The sequence below is a fragment of the Coffea arabica genome, chromosome 7c (assembly GCF_036785885.1).
Source record: "Coffea arabica cultivar ET-39 chromosome 7c, Coffea Arabica ET-39 HiFi, whole genome shotgun sequence".
Classification (NCBI taxonomy): Eukaryota; Viridiplantae; Streptophyta; class Magnoliopsida; order Gentianales; family Rubiaceae; genus Coffea; species Coffea arabica.
In genome coordinates this window covers 20,853,880-20,878,159 of record NC_092322.1, presented here as the reverse complement: position 1 = coordinate 20,878,159, position 24,280 = coordinate 20,853,880, and the positions used below count along the sequence as shown (strand labels likewise).

General features: G+C 36.0%; 1 long non-coding RNA gene and 1 other non-coding gene across 2 annotated transcripts; both read right to left on the bottom strand.

Moving 5' to 3' along the window:
• Positions 1 to 8,542: 8,542 nt before the first annotated feature.
• Positions 8,543 to 16,012, bottom strand: LOC140010133 (uncharacterized). Its single transcript, XR_011817379.1, has 3 exons — positions 15,802 to 16,012; positions 9,762 to 9,855; positions 8,543 to 9,636 (listed from the first exon to the last, which is right to left on the bottom strand). It is a non-coding gene; the product is annotated as an uncharacterized lncRNA (long non-coding RNA).
• Positions 16,013 to 21,660: 5,648 nt separating this feature from the next.
• On the bottom strand, positions 21,661 to 21,767 carry LOC113700259 (small nucleolar RNA R71). Its single transcript, XR_003450602.1, has one exon. It is a non-coding gene; the product is annotated as a small nucleolar RNA R71 (small nucleolar RNA).
• Positions 21,768 to 24,280: the final 2,513 nt, after the last annotated feature.

The following is a 24,280-nucleotide window of genomic DNA, read 5'->3' as shown; positions in this document are numbered from 1 at the left end:
CACTCTTAATAGTTCCAAAATAAAAGTTTAAGCCCCTCCATTAATTGCGTGCGTAAAAACGCGTACTCCCGATTTTTGCACGATAAAGTAGAATTTTCAAGAAATTCTTATAACGATAGTATCACTAACTAATAATTAAGCATTTAAACATAAAAATACGTATTTCAAGACTAATGTGCAAGTCTCTAATTTTTCAAGATTATTGTATTCTCGAATAGATTATTAACTCCAAACACGTATTCACTATTTTTACTTAACGAGCCTTCAAAAATTAATCTTTTGAACGAGTCACTTTAAAAATACATGTGACCTATCATTCTATGTAATTGAGTAATAAAAGGTCGAAATAAAATATTTTGAGTAAATGACCCAATAAATATTTAAATAAGCTAGCAATAGGAATTTAAAATAAGTAAATTTGCGAGTCCTCACATGAGTCTAATATTACTTCCTTAAATCTCCAATAAATTTGAATCAGCGCGTCTTTCAAAAAACTATCGACACGCGAGCGGTATGCACTTAATTAGAACTCATTCACCTTTAATTCCTTAATTAACTTTTCTTAATCTATTATTGATCATTCTTAATACCCTAAGATAATTGCACTCTCGAATAGAATATCACTTCGAAACACATGTACTCATTATTCCTCATTTAAACGATCCTTTAAAATTAAATTTGCTAACGGGACGTTTTAAAAGTATAAAGAAAACATTGTTCCATATGAATGGACTTAAAAAGGTTGAAATAAATTATTCGGAGAGAACATGTGAATAAATATTTAAATAAACCAATAACATTCGATAAAAATAAGAAATTTTTCGGGTCCTCACATATGAGCTACTGGGCCTATCGCCTGATGGTTGCCACCAAACCTTTAAAAGTTTTGGTAGTGCAAGAGGTTAAAGGTTCGACCCTTGTCTCTCACCAAAAAGTTGTCACAATTTGTAGCGATCTTAATTGGATTTCTTCGATGGAATCTCGTAGGAATTTTACCGTTACAAAAAATATATGTATATAGGTCTAATGCCGTGAGCAGTGCACAGCTAGCCCAATCTAGTACCTCCAATAAAGCACTCTATGGGCCTGTTTGGAAGCCAGGTTTTTGGACAAGTTTTTTACCTACTAGTTTTATAACAACTTTTGCTACAGGAATTTCAAAAAACTTCTCAAAGTTTTTTACCTCCACACTTAAAATATCCAAAACACAAAAAAAAAAAAAAAAAATTCCTTCCCCTTGTCTTCTTTTTCTTCCTCCCCCACCCTAACACACCACCACCTTCATCACCGGCCACCACCTCCGGCGCCGGTTCCGGCGCCGATCACCTCTTCCAGTGCCAGTCTTCTTATTTTTTTGCCCTTTTTCCCTCTCCCCCTCTTTTTCCCCTGCCATCCTCCCTTCTGTCCTTTTTTTTTTCTCTCTGCATCTCGCCACTTCTTCCCCTTCCCCTCTGGCCGATCTGGTCGCCAGACCAGATCGCACCGGGGAGGGTGAGTGTGGCGGGGGAAGGGGAGAAGAGGGAAGAAGGAAAATTACCCAAAAAAAAATTTTCATTTCGCTACTTCATCTGCCAGCAAGAGCAAGGAGAGGAGATGGGAGGAGAGGGAGAGAGAAAATGTGAAAAAATGAAAGGGGCAGAGGGAAGGTGAGAAGCGGGAAGGGGAACAGGGGAAGGGGAAGGGGCAGAGAGGGTGGCGGGGGAGAGAGGGAAGGGGCAAAGGGGTGGCGGGGGAAGGGCATGGCAGGGCAGAGGGGAAAGGGGTAGAGGGGGTGGCGGGGAAGAGGGGAGGAAAGGGATGGTGGGCATAGGGGTGGCAGGGGAGGGAGTGGGAGGGGTGGCGGCCCAAGGGGGGTGACGGGCAGAGGGAGAAGGAACGAGGAAGGGAGTGGGAGGGGGGTGGCGGGGGAGAGGGGAGGAAAGGGGTGGCGGGGGAGGGAGAGGGAGGGGGGAGAGGAGAAAAGCAAGAAAAAAGAAGATAGATGGTGGTGGCGGAGGTGCTGGAGGTGGGAGGCGGAGGTAACGGGGAAGGGGAAGGGGGAAGGAAGACAAAGACGAAGACGAAGAAGAGAGGAAAGAAAAGAAAAAGGACAGAAAGAAAAAGAAAAAGAAAGAGAAAGAGAAAAAGAAAGAAAAAGAGGAAAAAAAAAAGAAAAGGAAAAAAAATCACCTTACAAAAAAGAAAAGGAAAAGAAAAGTTTTACCTTACAAAAACTTCTACAAAATTTTTCACATTACAAAAACTTTTATCAAAAAGTTTTTCACCTTACAAAAATTTCTACAAAAATTTTTTAAAACTTGTACAGTGCACTACAGTAAAGTTTTAGACAAACTTCCAAAAAAATTCAGGTTCTAAACAGGCCCTATATTCCCATCTAAAGCTTAAAAATTGCCCATTCAGCCATTATTTAATGACGCAATGTTCTTTCATTGAATTTTGGACGAAAAAAAATTAACTCTAATGTTTGACTTGTCATCGCAGGAGTAAAGTGTATATGTTCTGAGTTTAAGAGGGCAAATGTTACCTAGTAACTTTTCTTAAGGCATCTTCTTGCAAACAATGCAGACTGCTGGAAATTTTCAAGCACCTCAGTCTTTGCCGGGTTCATATTTTGTTCAGCAGCCATCTGGGAGATGGGCACTTCAAGTACCAGAAGAACCGGTAGTCAGGGAGTCTTTTAGGTGGCCAATTGGTTTTATTACAACTGGGTTCATTCGAGGCAGGTAATTATTGTGTATTCTGCAAGTGAGATTGTGAATGAACTTTTCTTTGCTTTGTGAATTTATTTCGTTGACGTGAGTTCCTTTGGACATCATTTGTTTGTCATTTTCTTCAGTCTTTTGGGTTTATTTTTTATTGAATGTTGTTTTAATGGACATACAGCAAGAAGCCTGTGGCAATAGCTCTATGTGAGGCGGTCTTGCTTGCTCATCTTAGAGACGATCAATGGAAGGCCATCTCTGTTAGCAAGAGGAGGAAGGAAATTTACATTCTGATTAGGAATTTTAGGTCCACCGCATATAGACTTGCTTTTGCCACCATAGTTCTCGAAGCACGGGAAGAAGATATGGAATTCATGTGATCCCAAGTTTCAACTGTGAAACTATATTTTTGATGGTAGGATAGAACATTTTGTGGAGAGCCTTGATTTTCCTCGTTATTTGATGTATTAATGGAGTAGTAAACTGGTAATGTCTGGTTACAGTAGTACTTCTTCCGTTTGGGTACTTGTGCCTGAAAATTTGGTGGAATTTTATTTCGAATCAAAGCATCATAATGCAAATGGGTCATTAGTGTCCTACTGGCTATAGACTTCAAATCAATTGTGGAAGTCTTGAAAGGAAGAATAGCTAACAAAAAGTTGCCCCTTCAAACAAGATGGTCACCGATCTTGTAGAGTGCTGCAACCAGATAAACAACGGATTCGGAATGATTACCAGAAAAGATCGATGGTCACCATCCTCTATGAGGTATAGCTTTCTGTTCACGAGTCTAGCCTTGTTTGGTTCCAGGAAGCCATTGAGGAAAGGAAAGTAAAAGAATGGAAAGTAGGTTCCTTGTAAACCATATTCTTTTCTCTTGTTTGGTTGACAAAGGAAAGTATTAGGGAAATGAAAAAAGATCCAAAGAAGGTAAATCCTTTGTTTGGATTATGGATTTGGTAGGAGGACATAAATAGAAAACAAATTTAAAAAAAGAAAATGCAATTGAATTAAATAGTTACCAGTTATATTGAAAATTCATGAATTCACAATTTTAAATGTTTGACAATTGGAGTTCAAAAAAAGTTTGAAATTTAGGTCATCAAGTAATAACTTCGAAACTTTTTATCATTTTTGATTGATTAACCACCCAAATGCACCCAGAAAAGAAAATTAGGAGGAAAAATAATAGGAGTGAAGACAACAAATATGTAAAGAAAAGGTAAGATAAAAAAATACCGTCTTATAATTCAAGTGCCATGTGGTCTTTTTTATCCTTTTCTTTTCATAATTGCTAAAAAGTAAAATTTCTTTATTTCCATTTGGTCATTTCACAATTTTTCATCAAACCTTTTGACCTTGAATTCATGAACTACAAAACGCATAAAATTGTTTGATCAATAAGGTAACTCATTAAGTTGCAAGTAAATAGAACAATAGCAAAGTGCCAAAGTGGCAATTTAGGTAATACAAACAAGTTCTGACAGAAATTTTATATTCAGTATACTTAGATTAACCCATTAGTATGAATTGATAAGTTGGATGAACTCATTTATACTATCATTTATACTAGTACGGATAAATAAGTTGAAAATTATCTAAATAACCCAAACACCCATCAAGTCCAATTACAACTTTTTCCTTGCTCAAGATGTTACAAAATCACTTACTATGGGATAAATTGAATGATAAAAATACATTAATTTGAACTAAATACTATGTCAATAATGTTCATAATTTTTGAATTTGTTTTGCAATTGCTAAGGATGATAATCTAACTTGAGATTGCCTAGATTAATCCATACAGATGGTACAACAAAAAGAAACAAATGATCATGAATCTGATCACACAGTTCATGGTGACAACCATATTTTCATAACAACGAAATTTGGCAATTTTTTTTCTGGAAGAGAAATAGGTTAATATCATTTTTTTTTCAGGTAAAATGTAAAAATTTATCGACTGATAAAAGTAGGGAATTTACCAAAAGAGAGCAAAATAACTCAATAGTTTTGCTGCAGGAGAGTATTGGACTATATGGTCATTTACCTTAAGTTTAATGAAGACACTGATCAACAGTGTGTCACAAATTTTTTCTAGATGTCTCAGTAATGAACAAGATATAATATACGTTGCTTCAATGAAAAATAAACATTAATAAAAAATGTTGTCACGCCCCGAATTCATTGAATTTTCAAAATTCATAACTGATTATACAAACCAATCATAATAGAACAGACTGTACAATTACACAAGGAGTAAAACTATAGCCTAAAAATTAAATAACAAATGCCACTTAATAAATAAGCTCAAACCTAAAACCTATTACATCATTGCTGAACATAACTGGAAATTCAAACTAAAGTACTCCATTAAGGTATATAACCCAATCGCGTAGTTTTATCCAATCCTTAAAGATCTGAAAAGAAAAATAATAATTATGGGGTGCGCTCAACAACTCAGCAAGTAATCAAATGCTTAATCAGTTAGATTAACTAGTGTAGTCATACAAGATTTCACATAGTTATTGTGAAAAATAATAATGTTTTCAATAATTACAAAAATTTATGCCATCATGAAACCAAAATTCCAACAATGAGATCATTTTTCTACATACACAATTAAGTAGTATACTTACATCACACAAGCCACAAGATAATCTACATTACGAGTCAAGTTTAACCCCCCTGATTTAGTCACAGGTTACAGTCTGTCACTCTAACTTGGGTCACAGCCACACATTTTTTTTGATAGCAAAATAGTTTGGTTGCATATATAGTTCTCGAACTATCGATTTATGACACACAAAATTAAGGTACAAAGTATCTAATTTTTTAATGAATCTTTCGTTATAAACAATATATCAATTCACAAGAATTCGTAAAGTATCAAATCCATGACGGTAGATCACTTGATCCGTTCCCAATCAAAATCATTGACAAATAAACTTATATAAACGTGCATTTACAACAATAAGCAGTTTTAATATAAACCAATTATACGTTATCAAAAACACATGTTAGGAATTATGTCACTCTAAAAATTCTAATATAGAAAGCAGTTCTGAAATCAATCCTTGTGTATCATCTCAACCTGTACCAGTTAGAATCTCTTCGACTGAATTATTCATCACTGTTCTTGAATTTCCGAGCCTCTTCCATGAAATCATTTGAATCCCTTTGGCTTTAGGAGCCATCATAACATTTTTTTTTAAGAAAAAGAATGACGGAGAAAATTTAGGTTTTCTTGTCCCCCCTCTTGACGCCTCATACTAAAACTAAAAGTTAAAATTAATGATTGGCCCTTGAACTTTTATTTTATTAATGAACCTATCCAATCCTTAAAATTACAATTCTTAACCGTCAATATAAATTCTATTGCCCAATTCTTAGCAACACAAACAATAATAAATATTTTTTTCAGCGCATCATATGCTTAAGAAATGAGATTAAACCTTTTTAGCCATTGTAAGATATATCTAAGAATATAAATCTATGTACCGTCTTTCAAATCTAGAACTTCCAGAGTTTCATAATTTACAAATTACTTGACAACAGAATGAGTGAATAATAAATACAAATATATAGAGCCGGGATATGAACCTATCAAGAAATAGCAATGTTGGTTGCAATACAGATTTCGTTGCCTAAAGAAAAAAACCAAGAGAATTGGTACAAATATCAATTTATTAGTTTGAGAATAAAAAGAGGTTAGAATCTTTGTAATTTTCTTGAAACAAAGAAAGAAGCCCTCTAATTCTTATTCTTCCCTTGAAATTGATTTGATCAAAGGATTCAAAGGCTTGTTCTTCAACTGAAAGGGTATTTTCTTGTCCATACTCGTATAGAACAAACCATGATAGACATAACCTATCTATAGATTTAACATTATGGACTAGCAAATCTTGTGAATTATTACCTGGATCATTCGTGCAATTTGAACATGTCATGCTGGGTAGATAAAATGTTGTTCTCTTTGACACAAAAAAGGATTCATCTAGCTTTTTGCACATCCAATGAACTGCTGCCACCATAGCCTTGAGTTTTTAGTAAGATGCCATTTCAGAAGAGAATGAAATTAAAAAACTATGTCCAAATATAATAATCATCTCTTATATTGTATTGAGCTCTACTAATGGATACGATGTGGTTACAGATGTTTCTGTCTATCATATATTCACTATTTCTGAATTGATATTAACATAAATCGTACGTGCACTTGAATTGATTGACAATTACAAGCTTAGATGGACATTACATTTGAATTACCTTCATTCGGGATAGACTAATTTTATTCTGCATGAGCAGGGAGGGTGATTTGCTACAATGTTATGGCGTGCTTACCATTGATACTGAGCAAAATACCGTTGCTGCTAGAGGAAACATAGATTTATCCAAGCTAGCCATCGTTATATAGCCCTTTTCCCCGGCAAAAGTTCTAATAATACTGCCCCAAGACCACAGACATCAACACTCTTCACTGTCAATACATGTAGACCAAAGTATTCTGTACCAATGTAGCCTACTGGCTTGGTCAGCCTATTATCGCACTTGGACTCTGGAATGTTTAGTAATAATCGAAAATCCAGAAACTTTAGCAATTCAATTTGCATCAATCAGTATGTTGGTAGATTTAATCTCTGTAAATTATGGTGGAGTTGCGTAGTTGTCAAGGTTATACATAAATGCGCTCTTGGTTTTATATGGTAATGACTGATAACTCACTCTTGCCAAAATGGTGTATTTTTGCAATTTCAGTCCAGAAGACAAAGTCAATGCTACTCTGCACTCTGCAGTATCCCTGACTAACGCTCAAGCTCTTGTAAGTATAGTTTTTCTAAAAATGGACATTGAATATTCATAAATGTATATCTGTTAACATCCATTAGTCGGGCCTTAGCAGTTTTCTTGGCCAAATACTACTATAACACAAGGGTACACAGAAAATTAAATAGCAGCTAAAGAAATCAATTATGATTGCTATTCCAAAAAGTATAGAAATATCCTTTCACTCACTTTATAATCACTAAATATATGAATGATTTCTTGCATTCATCTGCTGTTAGAATCTAATAATAAGGAGCTATTGGCCATCAAGTTACTGCATTGTTATGAAGGCAATTAAGTCTTATATCCAAAAACTCAAAACAAAAAAGATTCATTATTGTTTCTGTGCCTACTTACAGTTGTAAGTTGTGATCACTGACCAAGAAGGAAAGCCCCAAGATGATTCAGTGCATGACAGGCCTTTGCAGCAAGTAAATCATATTGTGAATATCAAGCATATTTTTATGTAGCAGGCAGTTTCAGGTCATTATCCCCAATATGAATGATTTCTTGCATTTATCTGCTGTTAGAATCTAATAATGTGGAGTTTTTGGCCATAAAGTTACTGCATTATAATGAAGGCAGTTAAGTCTAATATTCAAAAACTAAACACAAAAAATATTCATTAATGTTTTTATGCCTACCTACAGTTGTAAGTTGTGATCACCGACCAAGGAGGAAAGCCCGCAGATGATTCATTGCATGACAGGTCTTTGCAGGAAGTAAATTATGTTCTGAATACCAAGCATATTTTTATGTAGCAGGCAGTTTCAGGTCATTATCCCCGAAGATGTGCATTAGCCTGAAATGGTTCTACCCATTCGCAATTCTTCATTACCCCCAAAGATGTCCATTGGCCTGAAATGGTTTTTATCCATTTGCATTATACACTCAAAGCAATTCAACAACCAGATCATCCTTTTTTGCGTAAGGATTAAAGTTTCAGTTGGCTATAGTAGGTTACCGCCAGAAATAATGAAACATTATGTCTGAAAACCAAAATAGAATAAAAATACAAGCACAAAAACAGAGAGCTAGTCTTTTATTTCCTTTTTCAGGACTAAGGTAACAATTTTAAATCTAACCAATTCCTTGGCAATTATGATATCGTTCCCCATCAATATCAGTAAATTTCTGCATCTCCATTTTCTATTAAAAACTCAAAACATGCAATATATGTTATGCGGTTTAATGTCCAACAAATGCCTTCACAATAGAAAGGCCTTCGTCATTGCATCAACAGGCTTCTTCATCTGATTATCTTTGTAGTATAGATATGCCAGTTGGTCCCATGCCTCTGCAGGAACCTTCATTCCACTCGCCACAGCTTCGTACCACTGCTTCTGCCTGTCCCAGCAATCTCATTTCAGCTTAAGCATTAAACAAGTCCTCAAAAACTTCCAAGTCATAAGCCATGGGTTTTCAGAGATTCCCCTTCCTGGAAAATCCTTTCAGTTCCTCAAATGTCATCCCAACTGATTGAAAATCGTATCATGTCATGATGCTCTGAGTTGCTTACATTGCCCCTCTTGTTGCACAGATGCCAGAGTTGACGACTGAATTCTAGTTCTTGTTAGTCGAGTGCGAATTCATATCAAGGAGAAGTTTGTGAACATATACCGCACACTCTGCTCCCCCCTTGAGTGTCTCTGCCTTGTTCAGTATCTCAGAAGACTTTTTTGCCAGGCTAGCTTTTAAGCATTCCTTTGCTGCCATGAAAAAGAAATGTTGGATCCTGCATGAACTAGAGCCTCCATCTCGATTTTCTTCAAGACTTTTCCTGTGGCTTTAGTATAATAATCAGCAGCATATGCTTTCAACAAGAAGTAGTACTCAAAGTTGCTGCAACAAAATGCCTTTTGTTTCCATTCCTTTCACAAACTTCTCGAAGTCTCTTAGTCTATCACAACTCAAATTAGAGGTTAAGCATTTTCATGTATGATAACTTTTGTGTTACAACGAGATGCTGTCATTCTCTGCATAAGTTCCTTAGTTTTCTTCATCAACTTCTTGGCATAGCAACTTGAAAGAGCACCATAAGCTTTGGATGTTTTACAAACTGTCTTGAGACATTATTGAAGTAGTCATCTGCCTCTTTTACTCGTGCCTGAGAGAAACAATTTTAGCCTGTCAGCAACATCTCCAGGTGATAGGTTGGAATTGCCACTCATCCCTGCAACCGACTAATTAAAAAAAAGAACTCTCAGGCAGCTATTAGCATCGACCACTAACCTCCAGGTGTAGGTAGGAAGCTATGGCTAAGGGCGCTCCAGTGGTCATTGTGATTGTATTGGTTATATCTGTTTACATCTCCATACATTTCCAGCTGCAAGGACACAAGAAATCAAGCAACATTCATGGAAATGGCATTATGTTTAATGCAACCGTGTCCAAGACAAGACCTGGAGCATATAGAAAGATAATGGATGCCATTGCATCGGCACCCATTCAGAGTCAATCCAGGTACTACATTCATGTGGAGGCGGGTATTTATGAGGAGATTGTGGAAGTGTGGGGAAATAAGACAAATATAGCTTTGATTGGAGACGGTGAAAATTTAACCAAAATCACAATGAACAGGAGATTCCCTGAGTTCAAAACTTACAAAACTGCCACTGTTTGTAAGGACTTCTGACTGCAATTTATGCTTTCTATTTTTGCTTTAGTAGGATCACAACATTTCAGCTTTTTTACGTCTAAATGGTGAATTTTAATGAAAAGTTGAGTAGTAAAAGGCAGAGTGGGTAAAACAGGGGACATCAGAAGTCTTCCTTTTGTTTCTTCTTTCTTTTTTCTTCACCACACTATAGCACTTCACCATTTGTCTGTTGCAGTTCATTGAAGCTCTCCTTTTAATGCAGCAAAGAAGCCTTCTAGTAGGTTTAAACAAGTCTATTCCAATTATTTAGGTGATATGGCTGTGTTTCAGAAACTTTATTAGCTAGAATTTGATATCAATATTGTCTATGTTATTGAGTCCGCGTGTGTTATGGTACTAAAGTGAGATACGGAATGGATTTATCTTAGTTTTACATAAAGGCCTAGTTGCCAGATTGTTTGCATGTGAGAAAACAATAATCAGAAATTTAGTCTCTCAATTTATGTTCTTATTCTCACCCTCTCTCACCTTGTGATTTTGCCCTTTTATCCAAAGGCCTTACAGTCTGTTTCGTTTTGTTTATCAAATCAAACCTCACTGCTTTGTCCTATTTCTTCATATTCATTCTTCCAAGAGAAGTTTAAATGAATATTTTTTAGGGCCTACAAGCATGTACAAAAGGAAGGAAAACTGAGTTAACTGATAACAATTACCCAATGGGCAAAATTAATGCATTTACACTAAGAAGCCTAAGGAAATCGTAGTGGTTCATAAGCTTGCAGAAGTATCCTAAACCATGTAAATATAATCAAATAAAGCATGCCTGCAACTGAAGAAGGTGAAAAAAGTTGAACAACAAAATGAAAGCACTCAGATAAAGATAACTGCACACTTACAGAAATGCAACTTCAGCATTTAATTGTTGCCTATATCCATATCAAACACAAGATTTCAACAATATCAAACATGCACACTTTGTTTCTTCCCATATAGTATCCTAAACCATGTAAATATGACCAAATAAAGCATGCCTACAACTGGAGAAGGTAAAAAAAGTTGAACAACAAAATGCAAACACTCAGATAAAGATAATCGCACACACACAGAAATGCAACTTCAGCATTTAATTGTTGCCTATATCCATATCAAACACAAGATTTCAACAATATCAAACATGCACACATTGTGTCTTCCCATATAGTATGTACCCTCTACTACGTCTAGCTCTACAAAGTTACAGTGGCTTTCGAATTTCAAAACTTTAATGCTTCAAGCTCATTTGATTCTTGCAGCAATCTATTCTCCTTGGAGTACTACTACAATTTCACATACACCATGCTGCATTATTAAGATTATGTAATTCATACATTCAACACTGTACGATGTCTAAATTTAATAACATAGAATAGACGCCCATCGTAAATACTGCTGACTTCTTTGCAGGAAGCTTACTTCTTTGGCAATAATAATATCAACTTATCAGTAGAAAGAATATTCAAAGATCATATATACATAAAGAGATTTTCAGGTTGCATAGTTTTGGAAGATAAAGATTTTGAAGTTCATTTTGGTTTTTCAGTGGCACAAATAATGCACATAGGATTTAAAATTTTGAGCAAGCTGTATTTACCATTTCTTTTCCTTTCTTTTTTTCTTTTCATAAACATTATCTTTTCTTTTCCATTTCATGGCAAATGAAGCTTATTAAAATGCAATTACATGACATTGCTTGCAGCTGTTAAAGGTTATCGATTCATGGCAAAGTACATTACTTTCGAAAACTCAGCAGGAGAAGGCAGTCAAGCTGTTGCCCTAATGTCCGAGTCTGACCAATCATCATTTTACAGATGTTCATTTTTAGGGTACCAGGACACACTCTATGCAAAGTCGGGCAAGCAATTTTACAAGGAGTGTGACATCTATGGCACTGTTGATTTTGTGTTTGGTGATGCTGCAGCAGTTTTTCAAAGCTGCAACCTTTATGCATGGTTGCCTAACCGCATTATTACTTCAGGGAAAAAAGATCCCCAATCAAGTTAGTGGATTTGTCATTCAAAATTCCACTTTGACGGCAGCCCCAGATTTACAGTCCAACAAATCTCAGGTTCACGCTTTTCTTGGAAGACCGTGGTTTGCATGGTCAACCGTGATTGTGATGCAATCCTACTTGGATAGCATCGTAGATCCAGCTGGGTGGTATGAGTGGCCTGGCCATCGCACAGATGAGCTAACCTATAGAGAATATGGTAATTGGGGCCCTGGTGCAGGAACAGGGAGACGAATTTCATGGGTGGGATATAAAGCATTGAATCAGTCCGAGGAAGTCATTCCTTTCACAGTTTCTAAGTTTATTACTGGGGATTCTTGGATTCCAGAGACTGGAGTCCCTTACACCAGCAGTTTATATTAGTATGAGGCCATATCTCTGAAATCCCTTGTATCAGCAATTTATTTTAGTACGAGGCCATTATATGGTGTTTTTGTAATGACTTCAAAGACATTACTAGGCTGTGAATGGTGCAAAGCATTTGCGATATGTTCACTAAATAACTAGAAATTGAGTATGACATCCAACAATCGCCACAAGCCTATGGGACTGACCCACAAGCACCTCCAAAAAGACCACTTTATCTTCCTTGGATAGAAGTTAAGAGAAGGTAGTTATGTAAGTTGAGAACCCAACTAGGTTACTAAATTTCTAATCATTAAACTTCCAACTCGCAACTGGCAAATACTATGCACACAAAATACTAAAAGCTGTAAATAATAGCAATGTATTGGTTCTATGTCTCCATGTCTTGCCAAGGCTTCAATACCTGAATTGAGAACAAGTCAAAACCAACATTGCCAAGTAACCCCACCAAAATTTCATGGCATCCTATGAGATTCCTTACTAGTTTTATCTCTGAACAACTCACTGTACTAAAACACAAACCATCCAATTCAGAATTATGAAATCAGTACCTTAGTCCATGATTCACAGTCACCAAGAACACTCCTCTACTTCTTCCTCTCTTTTGTCCCCATGTTAGTGTTCACGGTTATTGTTCACAGCCCTGAAAGAGTCCCAAGTTCCTCTCTTCCTTATGCTCGCGCTAGTACACAAGATCTCATCCAGCTTGCCTATATCAGTTTGGTATTCAGAGCCCCAACTTTCTTCCTCTTTATCAGCCACATTTTCTTCTTCTTTTTTGGCCAATATGGTTACAAATGCAGAACTCTTTCCAAACTTCAAGACTTTCTCGAAAGATTTTGAAAGCAGGTCCAAAAGAAGTTGCTTTGTTAAAAGATAAAAGTGCACGAAATTGAAAAAAAAATAATTAGAAGCTTTGCAACCTTTTCTCTCTACATTAGATGGCATGGCTCATAGATTCAGTTGAATTGAAGCTTTGTTGCTGGGTTAGCAGCCAATTGACACAGCTAGCAACAATATTTTGGAAGCTTTGAGTTCTAATCATCAAAAAGCCATAATAACTGGTTTCCCTTCCCTAACTTTTTCTCTACCAATTTCTCTACTAGTTTCCCAACCATAAGCTGGTTGGACAAATATTCTCATCCATGGAAGCTAAGAGTATAACTAAAAGATCCTTTCCCAAAAAAAGAAGAAGTTTTGGTTTGGAGGAGTCTGTGCATGGTGATTCCTAGGGTCTAACGAATGGTCAAATTTCTCTGCGTGTTCAGTAGTTTCTATTATTAGGCCTTATGTTTTGTCTTTCCTTTGTCACTCAAAATTTCCAGATTGTCATCATTTTGGGCCTCATTTAGTTATCTACAACATTAGGTACGTCATTCAAGTCATTCTTGTAGGGAAAGGGAAAGTTCCTAAAAGTTCTAAAGTTCTACAAATACTTACTTTCCCAATTTAGGATATGGAAATAGGAGTTTCAGGTAGCTTTTTACTTTATAAATACTTATGTTTCTACGTCATTCTTAGCAGAGAATTTGATGAATAAAGATTGAGTTTTGGTTTATTAGTTGTATTGTTCTCCTCTCGTAGCTTCTCTACCTCTTCCCCTCTTTTCTTACCACGACACTATCCATGATAATGTTCACAGACCCAAAACAGTCTCAAGATCCTTGATCTTCTGCTCACACTAGTAGGCAAGATCTCACCCATCTTGTCCCACATCAATTTTAGAGATATACCATTTGGCGGTGCTCTGAAGCCAACTTTTTGAATATTTCGTGCTACTGATGATTGACATTTAGATATATAACTACATATTTCATTTGCACACTCCTAATGCCTGACATTCCTGGAATCTGTAATTCTGGAGTTTACAATCAGTTCTGTTTGATATGTGTGTTTGCTTATATCATAAGCACTTAAATCACACTTCGTCCTCTTCATTTTTGTGGTAATCTATTTCACTATGTTATAATGCAGCATAAAACTGTTGAAATTTTCACATTTAGGACAATTCGAATTATTATATACTCCCCTGACATAGATGTCCTAAATGATTTGTTACACTTGCATTGCACATACTATATTGGCAATGCTACAGTTGATCAGCCATATACACTTGCATTGCGCATAATATATCGGCAATGCTACAGTTGATCAGATTATGGCTGAGAAGTTCGATTTTGTCACATAGCGTTTTTCTATATTGGATGCAGTATCAACAACCTAAATGACGATCAACTGGCTATTGTACTACTACTGTATGATGTGTTGTGTGGGCAAAGAGAAGCTTCCTGCAGAAGACTTCCAAATTTACAAATAACTTCATCTACCAGTCATCAGACTACTACATCAGGCCAAGAGCAATTCATCGTTGTCAGGATCCTACTTCATCAGGTTGAATTAACAATATGTCACTATGGTAATAGGACCTGTAAATGTAAATGCCTTTCTATATATAAAATATACAACCGTGTGTGTCTAATATGACCTCTCTATATTCTCCTTTGCCAACTAATTCCTACTAACTCTTCTATGGATATAAAAGCAAAATCTGGCCAAACTTACGCAAGACATGAGCACCTAGTCAACTAGTAAATAAACAAAAGATGGCAGAATACAAAGGCAAATAGTTGAAGGGCAAAAAAATTAGAAAGTTCGCAAAGCATCTAGATCAATTTGCATTGCTCTTTTTTCTTCATCAAAATTATCAATGAAGGGCAAAAAAAATATTAGAAAATCCCCATAGCAACTAAATCAATATGAGTTGCTCCTTTTATCAACCAGTTGCCTTCATGATTTTCACTAACTTAATATCAAAGCACATTCTTCTAAGATTGTTATGAATTCACAAGGCGCAAATTGGTGCCTTTATGCCACATTTGCACCTTGTCAACTAATTTTCCTTCCATTCAGATTAGCATGTTGAGTTGTTCGGACTCCTACATAGGTTTGTTTTTTGGGCAGCTAAATTTGAGTTTATCCTATGTTTAAGCCATATTCTAGCCAGATATATAGTTCAACCGGATTTAGCAATATTTTCGGAAAAAGTAACACTTTGCTAAGCTCAAAATTGCCAATGACATCGACACTCCAACAAAATCAAATAGATAAAATTTGTACACAGAATGAGTCAAATAAGGGAGAAAAAAAAAAGAAGAAAAAAATGGCCACCGTATACGCACAAATATACACAAAGAAGGGAGGCAGAATCTAATGCCAGGAGGAAGAGATAGTGCCGGGAGAAGCAACCGTGGGGCACCAACCTTGTAGCCCGGAGAATTGGCTGCGAATTTGGTGCTGGAGCTGACGCCGCTGCGAGATTGTACGTGATCCGACCTCAGATTTGCCTGGCATGCTGTCGTAGCCTCCGGCGGCCTGGGTGCTTCGAATTTTGAGGGGACTCGCCAACCAAATGGCAAAAAAACGCCCAAAAGGCAAAAAGCATTGCTCCAACGACTTCGTTTTTGTGCATCTGAGGTAGGGTTATAAACCAACTGAGTCAAGTTGAGTATTGAACTAATCGAATCCAACCTTGATTTAGTTTTATCGACCTCGAACTCGACGAACTATCAATTTAAAACTCAAGATTGATTTGAGTCGAGATCGAATTCAAGTTCGAAAAAACAAAAAATAATTATTTTTATTCTTTAAAAAATAAATAAAATAATATTTTTCTTAATAAATAATAAAATATTAGAGATATATGTTTTATTTTACTATTAAAATATATATATATATATATATATATATATATATATATATATATATATATATATATATATATATATATATATATATATATATATATATATATATATACGGGACAAGGGATTAGCCCCTTAAACTAAGAAAGTAAATAAAGTAGAAGGAATTGAAAGCATAAATGTTAGGAAGTGGGTCGCAGTCGGACTGTCACTAGTTAATACAGGCGGTTGAACCAGCCATGTATAAACAGAATGTAAATAAAATATAAAAACAAGTTAGAATGTTAGCTCAGGCGGTATAACCGTCCATGGATAATTAGTATAATCAAAGTAAATAAAACAAGTAAATGGATATGAATATGACGCGACTCAGCCGACCATTTGATTGAATGATATTGAATGACAGAATATAAAAGAACTTACAAGATATGAAACTTGCACAAGGCTTGCTCCTTTGTTTGATAAAAACTAAAATATAAAACTAAGAACTTGTTTGTAGAGAGAGGGTGAAGAGTTTCTTCAAGCTAAAGGGAGAAGTAGTCTTGAAGAAATGGTGTTCAAATGGTGTACCGTATTGGGTTTGAGAGGTATTTATAGCAAAAATTTTCGTAGTGCTACAATACCTGCTACAATGATTTTACTGTTGCTACAGTGCTTCGGTGCTACAGGTAATTATGATTTTTTCTGAATTTTGTTCCGATTGAGCCAGGTTGAATGTTTCTAGAAGCATTAGCAAATCATTGCTGATAATTCTTCCAATGCTTCTTTAATCCATTGCTTGTAATGCTGTGTTTTTACTCTCCGTTTCTCAAGTAAATATTTGTTGAGAACCATTCTCTGTATGTATCTTCTTTGCATGAAGTATTGTTCCTTCAAAATTTGTATGGAGTAATTTGATTCTCTTACTCCAATGCGATTGTATCTATGTATATGATAGATAGGAATTCTTTCACCGGTGTCTTTGTTAAAGAATACACTATTAAAGTTTCTGATTCTAGACTCTTTGTGCTCATTTTCCAGATAGTGATATTCTGTCCAAAGTTGTGAGAAATTATCATCCCTGAGTTTGATCTAGAAGGATTGAGTAGTAGGATCTTCAGGAATTATAAATGGATTTCCATCTTCTTTAGTTTCCTGGATCCAGTCTATTGTTGAAGTCTCATCAATTGCTTGGAGACTATTTCATTAGGTACCCAATTTGAAGTAGATTCCACAGGTATCCAGTTTGAGAATGATTCTTTAGGGATCCACTCCCAATTAGTTTGATTCTGGTTTGATGATACTCATTGATTTGATTACTGGATATTTCTTCATGGGAGGTTTGTTCCCAAGTAGAGTATCCATCAAAGAGATAGTTTTTCTCTTCCGAATTGTTTGATGGTGAACTTCCTTTTCCTGCCATGTTTTTGCACAAAGAAGTAGTTAGTTCAAATAATATAGATTAAAAAGTTGGGATATTATCCCTTGACAAGAAATTTGAAAAGGGAGTAATTGGTTGAGAAAGGAGGTTCCTAAGATGATATGGTTAGTCAGATACTTAGATAAAAAGAAGGTATCTGAGAATAGATGTTGTATATTTGAAAATTTGAATTCAATATCAAGTTTAGGATTATTGGTTATTCTAAGGAAAAAAGTTGGATTGGAATAAAGTTTTCAAGAATATGGTTTTGGTCTGACCCTGTGTCAACTAGGGCTTTGGTTTCGGTTACATAATTACCAATAATTAGCAATCGTATATGAACCAAATATTCCTAAAGTAACTAATAATTGTTATTTAGGTTCACAAGGTTAGTTGTTTCTTTCTGAGGATTGTCAAAGATTTTTAGAAAATCCTGGAGTTTTAATTTGCAAAGGTTTTGTTTAAGGGTTTTGAAACTGTCCTTTTCTAGAATATCAAAGAGAAGGCTTTTGGCTAAAGAATAGGTTGGGTTCAAGAATTCTTTGAACCTGTTTAGATAGGGTTGCTTTGTTTCAAAAATATCTCCAATGATGTTAAGAAGAAAATATTGGTTATTAGTCAATAGATTGACTATAAAGCCTTTTTCTTTTTCTTTTTCATCACTGGTGATTGAGGAAAAAGATGTTGAAATATAATTGTCACAATCTTCTTTTTGTTCAGATTTGTCAGCATCTGAATCGATCAAAGGTTTTAACAGTTGGGTTGCTAGAATATTGATTTTTTGGTTGAATTTGTAATATTGGGTATTAGGTTCATGGAGTTTGAAAGTGGATAAGGCTGGTTGTTTTGTAGAAAAAAGTCTTTCAAGACTTACAAGTTTGGACTTTGTATGGTAGAAAGGGTTTTCATGGATTTTTATAGGTTTGGGCTTTTTACTAGACTTTGTATGGTGGCTAAATAGCCTAAACTATTTGTAAAAAGATCTAAGATCAGATCCAAGATTTCTTTCTTGGTGTTGTTTTTCTGTAGATCGCTTGGAGAGCCAACCTTCTTGTTGGCTTTGTTCATAAATTGTTTCTTTCCAAGACTTAATCTCTTTGTATTGAAGTCTGAGAAAGCCTTTGAGAAAGCCTTTGAGAAAGTCCTCCTTGTTTCTATCTGACTTTGTCAGGAATATATGTTGATCTCTACTGGACTCTAGTAACAGCTTTGATAAATCCTTGTTGGCTATTCCTGAATCATCATTAGTTGCGAATATGCCCAGGGTGGATATTGTTTCTGGGAGGATGTTCCTGTCTTGTGTGTCAGATGCATCCTTGTTGATTGTAATAAGAATATTGTGAATAATATTCTTGTCTCTTATGATGAGATGTTTTTCCCACCATTCCTTGATTTGATCAATAAATCCTGTAGATAGGATATGAGCAAATAATTGATTGCAGCCATGTGACATTTGTTTGATCATATCTGTGGTTATCATTTGTTGGGATGCCATAAGAAGATTGTATCTGAATACTCCATCTATGTTCCATCCATAGATGTCCTCCTTATTGTATGATTGTAGAAGGATATTAGATTTTATCCTGAAAATATCAAAATGAATTATTTGGGGGTGGTATAGATGTTGAGTATTTTCTCGGTTGGGAGTATAATCTTGTAATAGAGGGTTTACATTTGGTATATTTAGGGTAGTGATAGGGTATAATTTTTTCATTTATTTTATTATTAATTTTCCCTATTACCTGACCTGATGTGGATTAATTGCTGGATTCTATTCATTTTTAGTATTTTACATTTATTTCAGGGAATAGAACGAAAATATAATAACAGGTGCCAATTTGACAAAAAAGGAGTCCAAATGATAGAGTTTGTCCCAGGGGCATTTTTGGAAAGGAAGATGTTACGCCCATTTTGGTAATTTCTGCAAAGGAAAGATGGACGAAGGGCTGTGCCTGACTGGAGACCGCCGCAATTGAGGAAAAAAGCTTCAGAAAAGATGAGGCATGAGAATAGTGATTATTAGATAGAAAAAGGATATAGCAGGAGGAGAGCACTATCTTCGGGGAAGAGTTTTGCTCTTTGACTTTTCTTTTGTGAGTTATAGCTTAGTTTTTCATGATCGTAGGCCAGAGGCTATGAGAAGAATATTGAATCGTTCTCTTTAGCTTCTCCATTTGACTTTTCGCTAGTGACTATCAGGAACAAATGAACTTTTCGTTGTAGCTTATTTTTCCTTCCTCACTCAATCTGATTGAATTGCCGCGATCGAGAACAATGGTCGCCCCTGTTGATTCAATTTCTTGTGGGTTTCGTTCATCAAATATGAACTAATCCCTTTTTCTAGTCAAGGAGGAACTGATGCTTTGACTAGCCTAAAATTGTGAGACCGATTTAATTTTACCTCTTTCTTTTACTATTGGTATTCGAATATTCCCTGGTTACAGTGCTGATGATTGTTTAATTAATTGATTGTCTTGGATCCGGATAATTAGTTAATTTGATAATCTATTGTCAATTAAGACGTTAAATTCGTAATTGTTTAATTGTCTCAAAATAGTGATAACTGGCATGATTGGGTTTGTGTCAGGGGAATACGCAGGCTAGCCTAAAATAACCCTGGTAGTGCGTTATTTGGTTAGAATAGAGCTCCTTTAATATGTAAAGCAATTGGGGAATTAAATCCTACGGGCGTACCTAGGATTATTTCTCAATTAGAGCAGTGATTAACGGGCGTACCTTAATCACCAACACAGTGAGGGGTTGACTGTCATCGCTTGTTTGACAGTTATAACCTATTTATCAGTAAATAATTGAGATTGCCTTTGTATCGATGATCAATTAGGTGAACCATTGCTGAAGTTATTCTTTGGCTAGATCTTTAATTATTATTACCTTGATTTTAGGGAATTGCCATTTGATTTTTAGTTACCTATTTTATTTTATTTTTTTAATTGTCTTCTAGTTTTAATTGTTTTAGATCCTTAATTATTGTTACTCTAAGTTTAGTGAATTGTCGTTTAATTTCTAGTTAGTTATTTATTTTTATATTCTTAGTTGAATTATTTCAGTTGTCATCCTTTATAACAAAATACCCCCTGTGTTACTTTGAATTTCTAAAGAAACAAATATCTCCAGTCCTTGAGGATACGACTCTACTTGCCCTGTATACAAATTAATAATTACTTGTGAAAAATCATCCCACTCAAGTATATCGGATCAAGCAAATTCATCGAGAACAGTGTGAATCAAATAACTCATTGCACACCTAAAGTTCCCGCTCCAGTACTTGGAATCGGGATTTGGTTATTTTAACTGGCAATTAGGTTTAACTTTATTATTGTACAGGTTTCGACAACCTGTCAATTTTTGGAGCCGCTGCGGGGACTGGCGTTAATATTTGTTTCTTTTTAAATTCATTTTTTTGCTCTAATTTTCTGTTATTTTTCTCGTGTATGCCTCGGTCTTCTCGTACATATGATTTGATTTTTGACCCTGAAGTAGAGAAGACCGCGCGTAGAATGAGAAAGGAAACGAGACAGCTCAGAAAGGAGCAGTCCAGTGTTGTATCTCAGAGATCTGAGCCAGGAGTTGAACCAACGGATTCGTTTGGTGACACTTCGAGTGACTCTGATCAAGAGGAAATTGCCATGGCTAATGCACGAACATTAAGGGAGTTGGCTGCTCCTGATTTAAATCAGCAGTCTTTATGCATTACTTTCCCCACTTTAAATGATAACACTCCGTTCGAATTAAAATCTGGTCTAATTCATCTTTTACCTTCTTTTTATGGTTTATCAGGTGAGAAGCCGTATAAGCATCTGCAAGAGTTTGATATCGTGTGAAATAGTATGAAAACCCCGGGAATCACAGAAGAGCAGATAAAAATGAAGGCATTCCCCTTCTCCTTGAAAGATTCAGCAAAAGACTGATTGTACTACCTACCACCAGGTAGTATCACCATGTAGGACTAGTTGAAGAAAAAATTTTTAGATAAATATTTCCCTGCGTCCAAAGCTACGAGTTTAAGGAAAGAAATTTGCGGTATCAAGCAGCATCCAGGGGAGTCGCTTTATGAGTACTGGGAGCGATTCAAGAAATTGTACATCAAGTGTTCCCAGCACCAAATAAGTAAGCAGTTGCTCATACAATATTTTTAGGAGGGGCTACTCTTCAGAAACAGGAGTATCATTGATGCTGCGAGTAGAGGGGCACTGGTGAACAAGACCCCTCGAGCAGCGTTGGAGTTAATTGAGGGAATGAAAGAGAATTCACAACAATTCGGTACGAGAGAGGATGTTCCAATACGCAAGGTAAATGAGGTAGAGACATCTTCTATCTAACAGCAGTTGATCGAGTTGACTTCTTTTGTTAGGCAACTGGTTGTAGGAAATGTATCTCAGGCCAAGGTGTGCGGAATTTGCACTGGTATGGGTCACTCTACGGAGATGTGCCCAATGATTCAAGAAGAAAGTGCGGAGCAAGTGAACATGACTGGTCATGCGCCCGTGCCAAAAAATCAATATGACCCATATTCGAACACCTACAATCCTGGTTGGAGGAACCATCCCAACTTCAATTATGGAGGGAGTAGGCAGTCCAATTTTATGCCAAGTAAACAACAAGAGTACCAGCAGCAGTATCAATTTTGACCACCACCACCTCCACCAAGCGCCAGTCCATCTTTGGAAGATATGATGAAACAATTGATGGCTAGTACTGCACAACACCAGCAAAAGACGGACTCCAAACTACGGAACATAAGAAGTCAGATACAAGCAATGCAGAATCAGATAAGTCAAATGGCAATATCAACAACCATCTGGAGTCTCAAGTAAATGGCAGATTGCATCCCAACCTGAACTGAACCTGAAGAATGTAAGTGCAATGACTTTAAGGAGTGGGAAGGAAATTTAGAGGTCCGAACTCATGACTCCAAAGGATAAGGACGAATAGAAGATTGAGAAAGAACTTCAGGCAGAGAATACAAGTACCAAAAATTCAGTGGTACTCCCTGACCCGATCATAAACGTTAAAACTAATCCTCCTCCATTTCCTTGCAGGTTAGAGAAACCGAAGAAGCAGGACGAGGAGAAAGAGATCCTGGAGGTGTTTCGCAAAGTAGAGATCAATATCCCCCTACTAGACGCCATCAAGCAAGTGCCAAAGTATGCAAAATTTTTGAGGGACCTATGTGTCAATCGAAGGAAGCTGAGGGGAGATGAAAGAGTTATTGTTGGGGAGAATGTGTCAGCAGTTCTCCAAAGAAAGCTACCACCAAAGTGTAGGGATCCAAGTAGGTTTACTGTCCCATGTAAGATAGGTAATACTCTGATTAGGAATACCCTGCTGGACTTAGGAGCATAGATCAACGTAATGCCTAAATCTATGTATGCTTCTCTGAACCTCAATCCATTAAAAGAAACCGAGATAATAATTCAATTAGCTGACCGAACAAATGCATACCCTGATGGGTTGGTAGAGGATGTGCTGGTTAAAGTTAATGAATTAATATTCCCGGCTAACTTTTATGTATTTGACATGGATGATGATCATTCCCCTAACCCCTCATCTTTGCTACTAGGTAGACCCTTTTTTAGTACAGCATAGACAAAAATTGACGTTAATAAGGGTAAATTGTCCATGAAATTTGATGGAGAACTAGTCCACTTTAATATTTTTGATACAATGGAACATTCTGTTAATTCTCACCCTATGTTTGCTACTCATGCTATTAATCCCTCTGTGCAAGAATTTTCTGAGTTTGCTTGTAGGGATAAATTCAAATTTACTGAGAACAAGTATAAGGGGATGAAAGCACTGTATGAGGCGAAATGGAGTAGAAAATTAAGAAAGAAGGCTGCACTCAAAGGCTATTTGGATCCTGGAGGAGGGCCACTGATTTTCAGGAAAATTGAGTTACACCCAGATTGAAAAGTGGTGTCCAATGTCTAACCAAAGACGTTAAAGAAAGGCGCTCATTGGGAGGCAACCCAATTGTTTCTTTTAATTGTTTGTTTTGATTTCGTGTGATAGTTTAAATATGTTTTCCTTGAATTTGACTGATTTCAGGTTTCAATTTTCATTTTTGATGATTTGTAGGTGTCCTTCTGTCATGACGCGGACGCGTCATGACGTATGCAGAGCTCATGGTCAGAATCGTCAAAAGGGGTTCTTGCCCTCTTGACGTGCCCGCGTCAAGTAACCAGGAAAGCTTCTCATTCCGTGCCTTCTTGATGTGCCCGCGTCACGTTCACGGGAAAGGTAAGGATTCAAAAGTACTCAAAAAAAAACGGTTATTGATTTTCTATTATTTCCTAATTTGTATTTTCGAAAACAAGTTTTGTAGTAATAATAATATCTAGAAAAAATTTTAAAAAAAACATATTTTATATATATAAAAAAAATAATAATAATTACAAAAAAATAAAAAAGTAATAAAATTAGGAAGAAAAAAAACGGAAAACAAAAATTTTTTTTTTTGAAAACAAAACAAAGACAAAAAAAAAACTATTTTGTTTTCTTTTTCTTTTCTTTCTTTTTCCTTCTTTTCTTTTCTTTCCTTCCTTTCTTTTTCTTTCTTTCTTTCTTTCTTCTTCTTTCTTTCTCTTTTCTTTCTTCTCCCCCGCTGCCCCTGTCCGC